Source organism: Apis florea, unplaced genomic scaffold, assembly GCF_048593485.1.
Source record: "Apis florea isolate Af1SG1 unplaced genomic scaffold, ASM4859348v1 contig_2350_pilon, whole genome shotgun sequence".
NCBI classification, from domain to species: Eukaryota; Metazoa; Arthropoda; class Insecta; order Hymenoptera; family Apidae; genus Apis; species Apis florea.
This window is the reverse complement of record NW_028256565.1, coordinates 4,476,808-4,495,007: the sequence shown is the minus strand read 5'-3', so window position 1 is coordinate 4,495,007 and position 18,200 is coordinate 4,476,808. Positions and strand designations below refer to the sequence as shown.

The following is an 18,200-nucleotide window of genomic DNA, read 5'->3' as shown; positions in this document are numbered from 1 at the left end:
AATCCTCGAGGGGCAAAGATTACCCCGAGAAAAAGATCCGCAAGATTTCCACGCGTGTAATGATAAACGAAAGATTCGTATTTTATCCCTTCTCCTCGACTCTTTCTCTTTTCGTTTCCATCCACCACGACAAAATATTCGGACGTTCACGATCGCGTCTTTTAGCTCGTCTCACGATGCGCCCTATTTCCGTCGACGTTTCGCTCCCGTTTCCAATTCCTCCTGACTTCTTCCCATTTTTCCCATCCGGGATTCTTCGCGGCGATCGTGGAATAAAGTGTCACGGGGTGGATGGTGACGGATAAAATTGGTGGAAGAGAGAGAAAGAGAGAGAGAGAGAGATTAGTCGAAAAAAGGGAGGACGTACGAAAACGCGAGATCGTCGATCAATAATTTTCCTCCTATTTATCTGCCTCTCTCTTCCTATTCTCTCTCTCCCTCCTCTTTCTTTTTCCTCTTTTTTCTTTTTTTTTTTCTTTTTTGCGCGCGAAAAGCCTTCGGCGAGCCACGGTGACACAAGGGTCGAACCACACAGAGGAACCATTCATCCATCGAAATGACCCCAGAGGCGCCAATCAAACGCGTCGCCTCACCCTGAATACTCAATAGAGATATAGAGATACTGCAGCCAGTACGTCAATATTAATAGGAGAGGATGCAATCGGTCCTCTCGATTTCTCATTGATCGTGGCCCTCCCTCCTCTGTCCTCCTCTTCTCTTCTCCTCCTCGTCTTCGAGTGGCTACGATTATTCGTTAACCTTAGACGTTGATTAGCGTTCTTCTCGTTTCAGGTTCGATGAACTCGAACTGCTTATGGATTAGATAGATATTTCGTTCGAGGAAGGAAAGATCTTCGAGAAGGTCTTTAAAAGAATCGTCGCGATCGAGCAGCAACTTCCGCTCTGAATCAAGTAACTCTCTCGGAGTGTGTTTTGGACGAAAAACGAGATAGATTGTAAAAGAGGAACGATCCTTGATACCGTCTTGTGAAACGTAATAAACTTTTATTCGCAATTTCGAATATCGACGATTTTATTATCAATCCAATTTACCGACGATGTGGAAGGATAGATCGCCGTTCTCTGGCGATGATTTTAATGATTTTTTTCTTCTTTTTTTTTTTTTTTTTGTATGAGAATTCAAATAATAGCGATAAATCCGCATCGAAAATCAAGCCTCGACGTTCCCTTGAAAAAAATTCGGCAATTCGTTCGTAAGATTTATTGCTCGTCTCTCTAAATGGCCGATCGTGACGCATCGACGCGAGTCGAGTTCGAATTATTACGCTATCGATTATTACGAAATCGATTCGATATCGTAAAACTTTGAAGAGAGTTCGTGATTTCGACGGTGTGGACAGATGTGACGCGCACACATCACATCATAATAACAACGCTTGGAAATGTTAAAATCGTCGGTGGTAACAACAGGAAATAAATAGTAATAGCTGCTCCGTTAAAATTGAAAATGTTCGATCGAGTTATTAAGAATCGTTTTGAACGATTGGAGCAAACGATTCGATTCGCGGGCACATAATTGTAAAAGCATTAAGATCGTTTACGATGTTGCTTTTCCGCATCGTTGATTGCAACTTAACCCATTTCGCCGACCGTCTCTTATTTCTCGCCGTTTCAATCGATTCGTTTAAGGGAAACGATCGGAATTGCACGGCTTTTTTTTTTTTTATCGTGCCACGATATTAGAATAAACCTCTGTTAACGATCAGATTGTTTCAGAAACTACCGTGAAATTACCGTGAAATTTACGAAAAATCATTATTCTAACTCTCTTGAAAAAAAATATCCCTTTTCCTTTTTTCCTTCATTCGTATAATCCGATTAAAAAATATTTTCCCAGAAGAAGAAGAAGAAGAGGCAAGAATAACATAAATATCGCAAATTGACAACAAAATCAAAAATAGAAGAATCGTTTTCAAGAAAGAAAAGGGAAATGACACCGCGTGTAAATAAAATTACCAAGATTCGTATACACACACACACATATACACACATATATATATATCCTTCGATTCCATCCATTCGAAATCCATCAACGAATCACCGTTGTGCAAGGGTCGAGATCGAGGCCGAATCGAGAGAGGTGAAATGTCATCGTGGCTCCGGCGAAACGTCGATACCCATATTAATCGAAGCCTCCTCCTCCTCCTCCCTCCATTATGCACCAGTTACGGGGTGGCGCGTCGCGCGATACATAGGCAGCCGCGGCTGAAACGAGCCATAGAAAGCGATTTCCGGAAGCCCTCCACCCCCCTCTCCGGATCGCATTATCGTGGAAGGCAACGCACGCGCGAGCGAGAGATCTCGTAACGAGTTATTTAACGTTATCATCATCGTATGGAAGCGGCGTCGCGGCAAACAAGTAGTACGAGTATAACCCTCCAGCATCGACGAGAGCCACGTTATTCCCCTCCCCTCCGCTATTTATTAGCTAATTGCCTCGCTATTTTTCGCCGATGCTTTTAGCCGAGCTGCTGTTACCATCCGATGATAACACAAGTGCGCTTGGAGAGGCTAACGGCCAATTCCGCCCCCCGATAACACCCACCAGTTTTCCTTTGGTCCCGAAACTCGTCCCATCCATTCGGGTATCGTGCGAGGATTTCACGTATGGAGATCCTCTTTCGAGAATATAAAATAGATAAATTCACGGTACGAAATTTCGGGATTCTTATATTCGAATATTATCGCGTTTCTTGCCAGTTATTCTATCATTGGAGGATAGACTTTTCGAAAGCGTGCAAATACAACACTTTCTATTCCTTCGCTAGGAACGTTGGGGTAATGCGAGTAATGGAGGAGGAGGAGGAGGAGGAGGCGGTGGTAGTTTCGTGTAAGGGGAACACCTCACGTGACGTACTGCGGCAATTTTCTAGCTAAGATTCCTCGACTGCTGCTACTTTCTGCACTGCGACGAAGTTCCATCTTGGAATGGGACATTATTATATAGAATGTGCAGAGGGGTGGTTGTTGCCGATTCCTCGCCGATACCCTCGCGTCGTCAGAAACGTCGTTTCCGATCAATTTCCGTTCCACGGGCTACTTTTTCGGCGATCATAGACGCGATAACGAGCGTGAAACTTTTCGCGCGATCCGGCCTTTGTAACCGTTCCCCCCGCATTCGAATCACGCGCGTCTCTCTCTTGTGCCTGCTCCTTGCTTCCGGTTTCGTGTCCTCCGGTTCGTTAAGCCGACTTCTCACATCCGACACGTCGCTTCTCTTTCGTCCTTCGAATTATTACACGTACACACGCGTGCACAGTCGAACGGAACGATTGGAAGTAGCATTCTTCCGCAAGTGTGTTTATAAACGCGAACTTGTGCACCGTTCATCCGATCACGATTACAAAGAGAGACGAGAAAAGCTCGATGCACAGAATTCAGACGTTGTTCCAACGATCGATATGTAACGTTAAAAAATTTTTATCTATTTTCTCGTAATAGGCGTAGGCTAATTATGATTTGTAATAACGATAGTTTAGTTTATAAGATACGATAGAATTAATATCTCAGTTGAAAATAATTTTTTTCGATTTTACGAATGTTATAGCTTTTCTACCGCTATGTGTGGATTGTCAACCAAGGTTGTTCACCTTCTTTTCAACAATGCCTGTAAATGAATCGTCGAAAAACAGACACGTAAAATACACGTATGTAACTAGTTTGTTACACAATTCAACGTATTTAGAATTGGATTTACATTAGTGGAGTCTGCGGAGACATATCCCTTTCAGTTTATGAATACACGATATAATATATAGTCGTAATTCCTCGAAGAAAATCGGAGAATTAAACGAATCGGATGATCTCCTGATCGTTTTCGAACGTAATGAAAACTAGATGGTATTCTCGCGTTTCGGGGGATCCTCTTTCTTCTCTCGGAAAATTTTTCGACGGATCGCACTCGTAAGAAAACAATAGGAATATTTGATCGGTTTTGACGAACGCCGTTGTAAAAAGGATAGTGGAAGCTTCTTTTTCTTCTTCGTCTCTCGACTGTCTGTCCGTCTACGGACACGCAATAATCGATATTCGGCGAATATCCGAGGAAGTTGTCCGTGGGAAATCGGCAACTTTTCGCCGGCAAATCTCGGCTACTGCTCCCCCTTTTCTCCCCTCGATCCTTCCCCGAAACCGAATCCTTTCCGCTAATGTGGAGACGGAGATGAATCGAGAATTCTTTTCAACGCTTTTCAAAGAAAAGAAAAAAAAAAAAAAAATTGGACGACGAAAGTGGTGGTAAGAAACGATTGAAAATTATTACGGTGGACAAGTGCGTTTCCACCTGTAAGCGGCCTCCCTCAGAAGTCCTCTACCATCGTTGGCCCAGTTCGGCGGAGAGTATTCATCGATCGTTTGTTCGTTCGACGTTTGTCGGCGAAACCTCGTCCCAAAGTTTCACAAAGACGAGCCGACGGCGGAACTCCGTGTGACGTCTCCCGTATTCTCGCGTGAAAACCCCTCCCCCGTGGCGCAACCCTCTCCACACCCCGCGTCCTTTTCCTTTCCCCGCACGAAGACCACGTGAATACGTTTACGCCGTGTTGCGTGACCCCCGAATCCGCCCTCCCCTCTTCCCTTTCTCGCCCGGGACGGCCATTCACGAGCCGTCGATTCGAAAGTCGGCTTTGAAGTCGGCCGAATCGAGTCGGTCTGAAAGATTGATTCCCGCCTCCTCCTCCTCCTCCTCCTTCCTCAACCCCCGCGCGTACTACCCTGTCCGTAGACGTTTTCCCTTTCGTGCGTTTTCATTCAATCCTTGTGCAATCGTCGTGTTGTCGAAATTCGACTCGAGTTTCGCGTGATTCTATCGTAAATATCGAAACGGATGCTCGGCTTTAATTGGCTTCTATCATTAGCACGCGTGTATTTATATATGTATGTATGTGTATATATGTATATATTGTATGTACCGATTTACGAGAATCGGCGCGACTTTATTGTTTGCGCGTAACGAACGAATGCCGGGCAAATAACGCGTATTTGTCCGGGGAAAATAGAGGCTGGAAATATAATCGAAAATCTGCCCATCCCCCGGACGAGTTAACGGTGCCGCAATAACGGCTTGGAGCATAATTACAACGTGTTTGCACGCGTTCGCCTCCGTGTAATATCTCTGTTTGCTAATCTCTTTTAATTACGTTTCCGTTCCGATCGCCTTTTAATCACTCTTCTTCGAGGCGAGAATCGGCGTCGATCCTAAAAGGAAGCCGCCAAGCTGTTGTTGCAAGCGGTTCAATTTTCTTTCGTTAGAAAGAAAATTACAATTTTTCAACTCTGGTGGACTTTTCGATCGCAGAACTTTTATTATAATATTTGTTGTGCATCGCGTCTCTCGTGCGTTCTACGACAAATGTAAACGAACGAGTTTAATCCGAATTCCGGATAAAAGTTTTGAAATGACATTGGGAAAAATGTTAAAACGGAGGAATATAAGTTTCTTTCTGATTTATTAGAAAGCTACAATTTTTTACGCGACATTATTGAGTTATATATATATCTATTAGGTGTGCAAATAAATCCCTTCCCCTTTTTTTTCTACGATCAGAACTTCTGACCGAATTCGAATTACTTGGTTCCGTTTTTAGAAGAGTTTCCAATCCTGCGTACTTCATTCGCGCTTACTTTTTGCATTCCTAGCTTAACAAATCAAGTGTCGAAGCTATCAAAATTTGTGCACCATTGGAAGAGAACGCTGGCTATCTTCTTGAACGTGGTACCAAAGATTTAAATTTGGAAATTTTAATTCGTTCGAAGATTCGAGTTCGAGAGGAATCGAAAGATTGAGAGTAGTCAAGCGATTATAGTTAATCCTGTAGCATGTAGATTTGCATGATAAAATCTTGAATTTGGAAAAAGGGGAGGAAGAACTTATTCGCGCACCCAATATTTCGAGGCAGATGCTCGAATCCGCGTCGAACATAGCGCGACCCCTCGTGGCGTGGCACGAGGGCGATACGGAGATTACAAGGAGGGAAGAAGCGACCGGCCAAAATGGCAACTCCGCGGCCGTGAGCCCGCAAGTGCCGTTCAGAGGGGAGACGTCGCCTCCGAGAGACAAGTTTCCCCGAATGCAACTTCCCTCATCCGAGTCCTTATCTTTCCGCGCGAGATACAGCCCAACCTCCACGACTAACGATCCGACCAACTTCGTAAACTTTGCATCCGTTCGCCAAGTCGGCCGCGACCCCTCCCCCCTCCTTTCAACCCCGAGGAATAATCTCGAAGCGTTCGTTCACGGCTTAGCCCGGCCAAAATTCAGGCCACGGATCTTTCCTCGACGCGATTCCCTGCTTATGCACGGCCAGTGTTCTACGCTCCAACTTTGATAACGCGGATGTATATTCCGGCGCTTGTCAATCGGACGAGCGAAGAAGCGAGCCAGAGGTGTGTTCGATGGAAATGTCCATCGAATTGTTGATTCCACGATGTGTAGCGGAAACGAGAGCGTACTAATTCTAAAAGGGAAATTTCCGAAAATTTCCTAAATTACCGAAGTTCATTACGCGTTCATTCGAAGAGAGAGGAGAATATTACAGTCGCTGATAGAGGGGAGCAAGCGAGGGAAGAGGCATCGGATTAATTGAAAATTAGCTCGTTTTTTCGAGCACTTCTATTTAAAAATAGTAGCGAAGAGCAGCTAAACATTGGCCCGTACGAAAACGAAGCAAAGCCGAGCTCCCTCGTTCCGTCTCCTGTTCACTCTGACACCTTTAACGGGGTAAAAAGGAAGGGAAAAGGGGGAGAAGCGGGGAGGGAAAAAGGCGGGCGGACAGGTCATGGCGGCCTCGCGACAACGGTTACTTCGATTTTCCGAATAAAACGAGCCCCACCCCCTTTCCCTCTCTGTCGTATTCACGGGCAAAAAAAAAAAAAAAAGAAGAAAGAAAAGAAAAAAGAGGATCGAAGTGTAAAAGCTGGCGTGCGCGTTTCAAAAGGATCCCTCTTTTAATTCGACTCGTTCGGATCCGGTTGTCGGAGAGTGCGCTTCTGTGTACGCGGAGACGCGCACTCGATAACGTTTCGCCGCGGACAGAGCTTGCGCGTATAGTTTGAGCGGAAAGTTTACCTTTTCCACGGGGGAAAAATGGCCGATGCCACGCTTTTCGGACAAGGGTTTCGGGTTTCTGGGAAATACTCGGTGAATATTCGAATAGGTTTCTCTCGCCGCGTTTATCGGAACATTCAACGACGTGGACGGATTTTCGAAATCCCTTTTCGAAGTGGTGCGTGTATTTAACCTTTTCGCTTTTCGCGGCTTCTCCGCCAAAGATGTGCTCGAGAAAGATCGTCAGCGTTTGCAACGTGTCACTGCACAAGTTGGTGTTGAAAATATCGTTGCTCAAAGATATTCAAAGATATTCGATGTGCAATAATTCGAATCGCTCGTCGTATCGTCTTATGCAGAGCAACTATAATAATCGGGCGTAGTGACGGGAAAGGGTTAAGAAAGGGTTAGTAAATCCGTTTGTGAACTCAATCGGGATGAAATGATTTTGGAGATGAAGAGGCAAGACGGTTATACTTGGCAAATAATTAAAATTCTTTATTTCACGTCGAAACTGAGTTCACTTATTATCATTGCAGATAATAGTCAAACTTCTCGAATTTCTTCTTCCAATGTGATTTTTTTCCCCTATTACACTTTTATACGTGATATCCATCCTCGTTCGTATATATAGATAGCGACACGAATAATAACAACTATCGAAGTTTCACCATTTCTCGATACATTGCAATCCAAGCAGTTTTGAAGTTTTCATTCGCATCCCCGATGCATAAAAAGAGAAACATTCGCATTCCCCTGTCTCGAAGCGGTGGTGGTTACTCTCGTTCCACGAAGGGCTTTCTTTCCACGTTCCCGTATGAATATTTAAATGATCGACCGCGCTTCCCAAGTATCATGGAGGCTTTTATCGCGGGAGTGGAAGAAACATTGATTCCTTCGAGAAACGCGGAACGCTGCTCGGTGAATAAATTCGAGTCCCTCGAAGAGATCAGGCGGGGGCCTGTCCCACACTTTTTGAAACGGCTGTCTCCCAAACGGGAGCCTTTCAAACCGCGGCGATAGGGAAGATATTGCGGAATGTGACGGCGTGGAAACATGGAGGGTAGGAGGGAGGGGGAGGAATATGAATTATAACGCGCGTTCGCTGGCAAAAATTCCCCGCTTAATAACGCGTTAAAACCGGAAGGAAGTATTCAGGAAGCTCCTCCGCGCCAATTTTCGTGCGGCGGATTCTGGCTTCGAAAATAACTATGGCCAAAAAACCGGCGGCTTTTCGTCTCTATGAATCGTAAATTAACCGGGGCCCGGCCACTCCTCCGCCATTTTCCTCTCGATAAAAGCGTAGATGAAATAGGTTCGAATAAAAAGAAAGGGGGAAAAAATCATGTATCCTGTAACCTCGATTTTCGACGGATCGTTTAAAGTGGTGGATAAAGGGATGAAGGATGAATTTTCAAATTGCGAATCGGGAAGGATTTATCTTTTTTGGCGTATAATATTTTTATAAATTGAAGGGAAGTAGAAGTTTAAGCATCGTTCCTTCAAATTTGAAGGAATTGAAATACTAAATTTGTTATCATGAATATAATTGTATTGTACGTAATAAATATTTGCGATTTATAGTTATATTATTTTATATATTCGGTATATTATTCCTTTTTATTTATTGATCCAAGTAATCATAATTCTGTACGGCGCCCGATATTCGAGAAATAATGTAATGATGGAATCGTGAAAGTATAAGTAAACGATTTGTTTATGATAAAGAAATCGGAAAGATAAAAGAAAAAAGACTGACAAAAAGAGACAAGGAGAGGACAAATGCGAGACGCGTATTAAAAGAAATGAAAGTTTTAAGTGAACTCTATCGTTTTATCTTTGCCAAGATATAGGAAATATTTTTGTATTTTTGATTGATAAATTTTATCAAAGGGAAAGAAATTTGCTATGAATTATATACATATATATCAAGCAAACAGTTTGAGCAAGCGCGTCTCAAGATCGAGAAACGTAACAAAACAAAGCGCAACAAACGAGTCGGATCGAGTTTCAATTTGTTCCTGTAATCAAGTCTGCTCGTTACCATTTCCCCGACTTTCTATCGCTCCTCGACCCAAGAATACCTTTTCTTTCATTTTCTCCATTCCCTTCCATCCTCCACCGATTCTCCAGCTCGTCTCGTATATATAAGCGCAAATCGGTTAACCGGTGATTTCGGTTTAACGAGACCGATCTCCCACGATTTTCCTGAAAACCTTGGAGGCGAGAAAGAAATCGGATTGGTACAGCTTGTTGGATTCCTCTCGAAAAGAGTCCGCGATTTAATTATCGATTTTAGAATCTTATTCTTGCCCTCGTTGAGCGTTTCAATTTGTCAATTTATCATCTACACCTTTCACTTTCACATTGCCTCGACATTGGTTGGTGGCCGATTGATCGTCGACGAGTTCGATTCCCATCGTTCGCGAGCGTATCTGTACGCCGTGATTAAATCGTTAACCGGTCGGGCTACGTGCAATTAAGCACAGCCTGGTTTACAGGATGAATTATGCCAGGTTCCCAGGGACGAGCCGCTGTAACAAATCCGTTTTTAAAGGCGGAATTTGATAAATGCCACGGCAAATTTCGCAGACACGCCACGCGAAATCCGATTAATCACCACGGCCACGTTGAAAATCGTTCGGTCCAGCCCGTTATCTGGCTAACCGGTTTGATCGTTTGCAACCTGAATGCGTTGCAATCGAGTGTGCAGATCGTAAGATCATTTTCATTTATTTAATTATTGGACGAGGTATGGAATATTTTTTAGATAAGTATAAAGTACGATTGGAAGTTGAGATTAATTTAGATTAGAACAAATTGTACGTATATACATGGTGATATGTATGTTTTATATATAAATGTAGTTAAAAATGTGTACAAGTATATATAAATATATTTTTATATTTTTCTTTTTTTTTTTTTTTACAGTTGCTGAATTCAGGAGAGCGTAAAGAGAGATAAATATGTAAAAGGTAAGTATAAAATAGGTAAGTAGGTATTAAATTCTATAATTAGATGTAAGTAAAATGATGAAAAAATTAAAAAAAAGCTCCTGAAAATATGGCAGTTTAAAGAGGTAAGTATAAGGTAAGTATAAGGTAAGTATAAGGTGAGTATGTTACATTTTAGAAAAATTTCATGCCACTTCTTATAAAATTATATTCTCCTGATACAAAAGTCTAATTTTAGACAAAATTTTTCTTCCTTAAAATTCCGACTTTGTATCAGGAGAATATAATTTGATAGGAGGTCGTTCGAGAAATTTTTCCCAGAATTTCGGCGATTCTTGGAAATGACGTCAAATTCTTGGAATATCTAAAATTCTTGGAAATGACGTCAAATTCTGAGAATTTTTAAAATTCCTGGAAGTGACGTCAAATTCTCGGAATTTTCCAAATAGGTCGAACGAGCGAAAATTTTGGCCAAAAATTCGATTTTGTATCAGGAGAACATAAGTTGAGAGGAGGTCGTTCGAGAAATTTTTCCCAGAATTTCGGCGATTCTTGGAAATGACGTCAAATTCTTGGAATATCTAAAATTCTTGGAAATGACGTCAAATTCTGAGAATTTTTAAAATTCCTGGAAGTGACGTCAAATTCTCGGAATTTTCCAAATAGTTCGAACGAGCGAAAATTTTGGCCAAAAATTCGATTTTGTATCAGGAGAACATAAGTTGAGAGGAGGTCGTTCGAGAAATTTTTCCCAGAATTTCGGCGATTCTTGGAAATGACGTCAAATTCTTGGAATATCTAAAATTCTTGGAAATGACGTCAAATTCTGAGAATTTTTAAAATTCCTGGAAGTGACGTCAAATTCTCGGAATTTTCCAAATAGTTCGAACGAGCGAAAATTTTGGCCAAAAATTCGATTTTGTATCAGGAGAACATAAGTTGAGAGGAGGTCGTTCGAGAAATTTTTCCCAGAATTTCGGCGATTCTTGGAAATGACGTCAAATTCTTGGAATATCTAAAATTCTTGGAAATGACGTCAAATTCTGAGAATTTTTAAAATTCCTGGAAGTGACGTCAAATTCTCGGAATTTTCCAAATAGGTCGAACGAGCGAAAATTTTGGCCAAAAATTCGATTTTGTATCAGGAGAACATAAGTTGAGAGGAGGTCGTTCGAGAAATTTTTCCCAGAATTTCGGCGGTTCTTGGAAATGACGTCAAATTCTTGGAATATCTAAAATTCTTGGAAATGACGTCAAATTCTGAGAATTTTTAAAATTCCTGGAAGTGACGTCAAATTCTCGGAATTTTCCAAATAGTTCGAACGAGCGAAAGTTTTGGCCAAAAATTCGATTTTGTATCAGGAGAACATAAGTTGACAGGAGGTCGTTCGAGAAATTTTTCCCAGAATTTCGGCAGTTCTTGGAAATGACGTCGAATTCTTGGAATATCTAAAATTCTTGGAAATGACGTCAAATTCTAAGAATTTTTAAAATTCCTGGAAGTGACGTCAAATTCTCGGAATTTTCCAAATAGGTCGAACGAGCGAAAATTTTGGCCAAAAATTCGATTTTGTATCAGGAGAACATAAGTTGAGAGGAGGTCGTTCGAGAAATTTTTCCCAGAATTTCGGCGATTCTTGGAAATGACGTCGAATTCTTGGAATATCTAAAATTCTTGGAAATGACGTCAAATTCTGAGAATTTTTAAAATTCCTGGAAGTGACGTCAAATTCTCGGAATTTTCCAAATAGTTCGAGACGAGCGAAAGTTTTGGCCAAAAATTCGATTTTGTATCAGGAGAACATAAGTTGACAGGAGGTCGTTCGAGAAATTTTTCCCAGAATTTCGGCAGTTCTTGGAAATGACGTCGAATTCTTGGAATATCTAAAATTCTTGGAAATGACGTCAAATTCTAAGAATTTTTAAAATTCCTGGAAGTGACGTCAAATTCTCGGAATTTTCCAAATAGGTCGAACGAGCGAAAATTTTGGCCAAAAATTCGATTTTGTATCAGGAGAACATAAGTTGAGAGGAGGTCGTTCGAGAAATTTTTCCCAGAATTTCGGCGATTCTTGGAAATGACGTCAAATTCTTGGAATATCTAAAATTCTTGGAAATGACGTCAAATTCTGAGAATTTTTAAAATTCCTGGAAGTGACGTCAAATTCTCGGAATTTTCCAAATAGTTCGAACGAGCGAAAATTTTGGCCAAAAATTCGATTTTGTATCAGGAGAACATAAGTTGAGAGGAGGTCGTTCGAGAAATTTTTCCCAGAATTTCGGCGATTCTTGGAAATGACGTCAAATTCTTGGAATATCTAAAATTCTTGGAAATGACGTCAAATTCTGAGAATTTTTAAAATTCCTGGAAGTGACGTCAAATTCTCGGAATTTTCCAAATAGTTCGAACGAGCGAAAATTTTGGCCAAAAATTCGATTTTGTATCAGGAGAACATAAGTTGAGAGGAGGTCGTTCGAGAAATTTTTCCCAGAATTTCGGCGATTCTTGGAAATGACGTCAAATTCTTGGAATATCTAAAATTCTTGGAAATGACGTCAAATTCTGAGAATTTTTAAAATTCCTGGAAGTGACGTCAAATTCTCGGAATTTTCCAAATAGGTCGAACGAGCGAAAATTTTGGCCAAAAATTCGATTTTGTATCAGGAGAACATAAGTTGAGAGGAGGTCGTTCGAGAAATTTTTCCCAGAATTTCGGCGAGTTCTTGGAAATGACGTCAAATTCTTGGAATATCTAAAATTCTTGGAAATGACGTCAAATTCTGAGAATTTTTAAAATTCCTGGAAGTGACGTCAAATTCTCGAGAATTTTCGAAATAGTTCGTAGACGAGCGAAAAGTTTTGTCCAAAAATTCGATTTTGTATCAGGAGAACATAAGTTGAGAGGAGGTCGTTCGAGAAATTTTTCCCAGAATTTCGGCAGTTCTTGGAAATGACGTCAAATTCTTGGAATATCTAAAATTCTTGGAAATGACGTCAAATTCTAAGAATTTTTAAAATTCCTGGAAGTGACGTCAAATTCTCGGAATTTTCCAAATAGGTCGAACGAGCGAAAATTTTGGCCAAAAATTCGATTTTGTATCAGGAGAACATAAGTTGAGAGGAGGTCGTTCGAGAAATTTTTCCCAGAATTTCGGCGGTTCTTGGAAATGACGTCGAATTCTTGGAATATCTAAAATTCTTGGAAATGACGTCAAATTCTGAGAATTTTTAAAATTCCTGGAAGTGACGTCAAATTCTCGAGAATTTTCCAAATAGTTCGTAGACGAGCGAAAGTTTTGGCCAAAAATTCGATTTTGTATCAGGAGAACATAAGTTGAGAGGAGGTCGTTCGAGAAATTTTTCCCAGAATTTCGGCAGATTCTTGGAAATGACGTCGAATTCTTGGAATATCTAAAATTCTTGGAAATGACGTCAAATTCTAAGAATTTTTAAAATTCCTGGAAGTGACGTCAAATTCTCGGAATTTTCCAAATAGGTCGAACGAGCGAAAATTTTGGCCAAAAATTCGATTTTGTATCAGGAGAACATAAGTTGAGAGGAGGTCGTTCGAGAAATTTTTCCCAGAATTTCGGCGATTCTTGGAAATGACGTCAAATTCTTGGAATATCTAAAATTCTTGGAAATGACGTCAAATTCTGAGAATTTTTAAAATTCCTGGAAGTGACGTCAAATTCTCGGAATTTTCCAAATAGTTCGAACGAGCGAAAATTTTGGCCAAAAATTCGATTTTGTATCAGGAGAACATAAGTTGACAGGAGGTCGTTCGAGAAATTTTTCCCAGAATTTCGGCAGTTCTTGGAAATGACGTCGAATTCTTGGAATATCTAAAATTCTTGGAAATGACGTCATATTCTGAGAATTTCTAAAATTCTTGGAAGTGACGTCAAATTCTCGAGAATTTTCCGAATAGTTTGTAGAGGAGCGAAAGTTTTGTCCAATTTTTCGATTTTGTATCAGGAGAACATAAGATGACAGGAGGTCGTTCGAGAAATTTTTCCCAGAATTTCGGCGATTCTTGGAAATGACGTCAAATTCTTGGAATATCTAAAATTCTTGGAAATGACGTCAAATTCTGAGAATTTCTAAAATTCCTGGAAGTGACGTCAAATTCTCGGAATTTTTCAAATAGGTTGAACGAGCGAAAATTTTGGCCAATTTTTCGATTTTGTATCAGGAGAACATAAGATGACAGGAGGTCGTTCGAGAAATTTTTCCCAGAATTTCGGCGGTTCTTGGAAATGACGTCGAATTCTTGGAATATCTAAAATTCTTGGAAATGACGTCAAATTCTAAGAATTTTTAAAATTCCTGGAAGTGACGTCAAATTCTCGGAATTTTCCAAATAGGTCGAACGAGCGAAAATTTTGGCCAAAAATTCGATTTTGTATCAGGAGAACATAAGTTGACAGGAGGTCGTTCGAGAAATTTTTCCCAGAATTTCGGCGATTCTTGGAAATGACGTCGAATTCTTGGAATATCTAAAATTCTTGGAAATGACGTCAAATTCTGAGAATTTCTAAAATTCCTGGAAGTGACGTCAAATTCCGAGAATTGTCGAACGTTTATAGACGAACAAAATTTTTGTCCAATTTTTCGGCTTTGTATTAGGAGAATATAACTTGAAAGGAGGTTGCACATGGCTTTTTTTTCTATTATTTTTTAAAACAAATTTTTATGAAATTTTATATACTTACCTTTTGTATACTTACCTGTAAAATACTTACCTTTTGCAGCTATATTTATTTTTTTTTTTAATCGTTTTTTCAACAGTTTTCTTATATCTAGATACTTACCTTTTGTATACTTACCTGTAAAATACTTACCTGTTGCAGCAGCTATTTTTTTTTTTTTTAATCGTTTTTTCAACAGTTTTCTTAATTCTAAATACTTACCTTTTCTATACTTACCTGTAAAATACTTACCTTTTGCAACTGCAATTTTTTTTTTTTTTTTTTTTTTAATCATTTTTTCAACAGTTTTCTTAATTCTAGATACTTACCTTTCATATAACTTACCTTTTAGAATAGGAAAAACTCAAAGGACATCGGGTTTCACGTAAAATTATATATTATCTGAAATATCTCATTTGTTTTTCACTATAAAAATAAATGCTTCGAATAAAAATTGGATGGTTTTAATTAAATTAGATAGACACATAAAAAAGATTAATTTCCTTTTATTTTTCAAATAGAATCATACATTTTTTAATACATACAACGATGCATCTCGACATTCTCTGTAAAAAAAAATTGATGATATAAATCGAAAAATTACTAATTTAGAAAATAATTACGTATAATTAAATATCTCTCAGACTAATAATTATAATTGTTTCAACAATCTTTTTATAGAGCAGCTATAGAGCATCGAGTCACGCTATTTATCGAAAAATGTACGATTCCATTTAAAAGAACAAAGTTGATCTTTTTCGAAGCATTTTTTTAACATACTCCAAAAACAAACGAGAAAACATCAAAGATAATAAAAAAACACCCGATATTTTTTTCCAAATCACGCCTCCAACATAAATATCCTCATTTCATTCTTCTGACGTGAAACTTCGCCAATCGAGAAATTTCATATACAATAAATCCGTTCCCAAAGATCGTCCACCGAATTCCACCTAGAACGCAAAAATTCACGATACGATCGATACGATAAATCATCATCGCCTAATTACCCGTGGCGCGCACCGCGCCATTTATCATCCCGGATGGTCCTTTTCCAACGCAACATTGAATTCCATCCGTTCCATTAACGATTCCGTCTATAACAATACAAATTATTCCTTGCGGGATAGAAACTGAAGGGAGGGTCCAAAGAAAGAAAGAAAGAACGAACGAAAAAAAAAAAAAAGAAAAAAGGAAAGAAAAAGAAATAAAAAGAAATTGGGGCGGGGAGGGGGAAAAAAGGTAGTAGTAGTTTCCGCTCGTTCGAAATGCCGCACGTATCGCGACGGACACTTGGAGATAAAGTTTTAAGCTCTCGTCGCTGTGCAGCCTCTCTCGGCCCGTGGCCAACCGCGTTTCCGCTTCTAAATCACGTAATGGCCGAATCCATGCCAGCAGTTACGTTTCCACCGATATCGCGGGGGACTCTATCGTGGCGCGGTTATCGGTGATTAACGGACTCGATATCGCGACCTCATGTTTTTTTTCTTCCCTTCTTTTCTTTTCTTTCTTTCTTTCTCTCTTTCTTTTTTGCGGAATTCATTTGTTCGATTAACGAGGGGCTGGGGCAAGCCTGGCGAAGCCAAGTTCCCGCGGTCGAAACTGACTTTCCTACAGGATGGGAGAGCAGCGTTCGATGTGACGCCAATAAAACCGAGGATCGCGAGGCTAACGAGCGACATTATCCGATCGGGTGCAATCGACTCCGGCCCTCCTTGAGACGCGGCGGCGAGACGGGGAAGCCGTGGAGCACCTCCTTGTTTGCGCGAGATCTTAAAAGATCCTTGGATGCGGAGCACGAGATGAGACGAGGAGCCCTTCCACGATTGGGAGTTGTTATTTCCAGATTGACGAGAGTTTAAAGTCGATCCTTGGAGGAATACCACTTCCCCCCTCGCTTCTTCCACGAAGCGAGCAAGTTAATCTCGGATTCGTCCTTCGATCGTTAATTTAATAAAATTTCGATAAGAATTTCGAAATTTTTTCATACGAAGAAGTTTCGATTCAAAGCTTCGTTTCGATCCCCCGTTTAAATTTTTGATCCGCAAATTTTGCGAAACAACGATCGTTATAACTTTCGTTATATTGCCCCTTCTATTATTTTCCAGCTCGAGGTTCGAAGCTGGAGATGAATAATAAGTCTTGTAACGACGACCGTCGTAAGCGAAGTTTTAACACGAGAGAGAGAGAGAGAGAGAGAGGAACGCGTGGATAGAGCACGGACAGAGCAAATATTATTCGTTCGCTGGTAAAAGTCCATTATTGATTTATTCCACCGGTGTTTGACCGGTTTAATGGGATTATTAATGGGCGCAGCATTCTTGCCGGCGTTGAACGCGAATCGGATTCCATCCCAGCTGGCCTGATCTTTCTTTATTACGGTGGCTCGAGAAACGGTGGTGGGAGGCGGAGACCCGATCCGGAAGAAAGTAAAACACTGCGTCAATATTATTTCAACCCTCCTCCTCCTCCTTCTTCTTCACCCTCCGTCGTTGCTGACTGCTGCGGGATTGTTTCCATAATCAGTGTCATAAGAGAAAGAGAGAGAGAGAGAGAGAGAGGGAGAAAAAGATCCTTTTTTTCGTGGCGAGAGATCTTATTCTTACCGACGACCTTGAATCTCCTCTCTCTCCCCTCTCTCCCTCTCTCTCTCCTCTTTATTATTCGCGGAATAATAAAAGGAAGGAAGAGGGAAGGAATCGTCTTGGATTAATTCAACCATATAATGATCGTTCTATAGATCTTTTAATCTCTCCTTTTGACGGAGGAAAATTCGACTCCCTGTCCCGTTTACGCACGAGGGGGGTCCGATTATGGGGAATCGATTTCGAAGCGAACGCGGAACTGGATATTGCTCCTCCTGGTCTGACCTCGGAATGCAAAATTTCTATGGTCGAAGGAATTCTCGCGTTCCTCCCTCCCCCTCACTCTCGATCGGTTTATCCCTCCACCCCGATAGAGGCCGATGGGACCGAGTGTGCCGAGCAGCCGTCGAGGAATGTTCGGTTCGCCGATTCCTGGAACTTAGTCGGAACTACGGGTTTCCAGCCTATGCCAGGAACAGGAATGCAGATGGACGGAACGGTCGCCGGAACGCGAAACGGAATAAACGGATTCGAGGCTGGTGATACAAGCTGAAAAATTGTGCTCTTGTCCCCTCGAACAATTTCGAAAGATCGATTTGGAATCATATCGAGAGAGGAGAGGTATGGCTCGATTTCAGGAAGACTCGTGATGATCTAATACGGATGACATTCGATAGAGAGATTTAGAATTTGGAAGAAGAGTATTTTTATCTCTCACTTTTTCGAGCAAGTTGTGTGAACAATGCGCGGAAAAAGGAAAGAAGAACGGTTTATTTGTAATAAAAATATCGGGAAAAAGCGTGTCTTTTCTTTGTCCTCGAACGGACGACATTCCGCTTCGTTTTAACGAACTGCGGAATATTTCGATAGCTCGTGCAAATTAATCGATACGAAATAATCAAA

General features: G+C 40.8%; 1 long non-coding RNA gene across 1 annotated transcript in view; it reads left to right on the top strand.

Annotated features, from left to right (window-relative positions):
* Positions 1-18,200, top strand: part of LOC147658131 (uncharacterized) — a 211,672-nt gene that overhangs the window by 104,422 nt on the left and 89,050 nt on the right. The window contains exon 2 of the long non-coding RNA XR_015291123.1: positions 9,998-10,041. This is a non-coding gene — a long non-coding RNA (uncharacterized LOC147658131). The remainder of the gene's footprint in view (positions 1-9,997; positions 10,042-18,200) is intronic.